Below are 724 nucleotides of genomic sequence, written 5' to 3' on the forward strand. Positions count from 1 at the left end.
AGCCAGTGGCGGTCGCGGTACTTGGCGACCGGGTCCACGGACTCGCGCCGGTCGTCGCCGCCGCGCCGCAGGGCGCCCGACGCCTGGAGGTGGCTCAGGCGCCGGTTGCGCCGCCGGGCCGACGCCGCCGCCGCCGCGGGCGTCGGCGTCGGGGCCGCGTCGTCGCCGGCGCCCGCCGCGGGCGTCGCGGGCGCCGGCGCCGGCGCCGCCGCGGGCTCGTCGTCGTCGCTGTCCGAGGAGAAGTCGTCGTCGTCGATGGCCCAGAAGCAGCCCCGCCAGCCGTGGTTCCGCCGCTTCTTCTCGCCGATGAGGGCCCGGAGCCGCGGCTTGCTCGTCCGCTCCGCGAGGAGCATGTGCGCGAAATGCGCGCGCAGGATCTCGCGGTTCAGCGCGTCCACGGTCTGCTCGTAAAAGGGGATGGACTCGACGAAGCAGCCGTCGAAGGCGCCGCAGCAGCAGCCGTAGAAGGCGTTGAAGAGCGTGCCGTAGCGCGGCACGTGGCGCGGCACGGGGTCGGGCACCGCGCGCGCGCGCCACATCTCCCGGCTCCACGTCCGCCGCCGGCCCGCGGCCTCGGCCGCGCTCTCCATGTCCTCGCTCAGGCGCCGCGCGTCGCGGAACCCGTCCAGTGCCAAGGCCTCGACCTCGTCGACCTGCGACCGCGCGCCGACGGAGCCCGGGTCGTCCTCGAGCAGCTCCGGCGGCTCGCTCCGGTCCGCCGGCC

This window comes from Aureococcus anophagefferens (assembly GCF_000186865.1).
Source record: "Aureococcus anophagefferens unplaced genomic scaffold AURANscaffold_2, whole genome shotgun sequence".
Classification (NCBI taxonomy): domain Eukaryota; class Pelagophyceae; order Pelagomonadales; family Pelagomonadaceae; genus Aureococcus; species Aureococcus anophagefferens.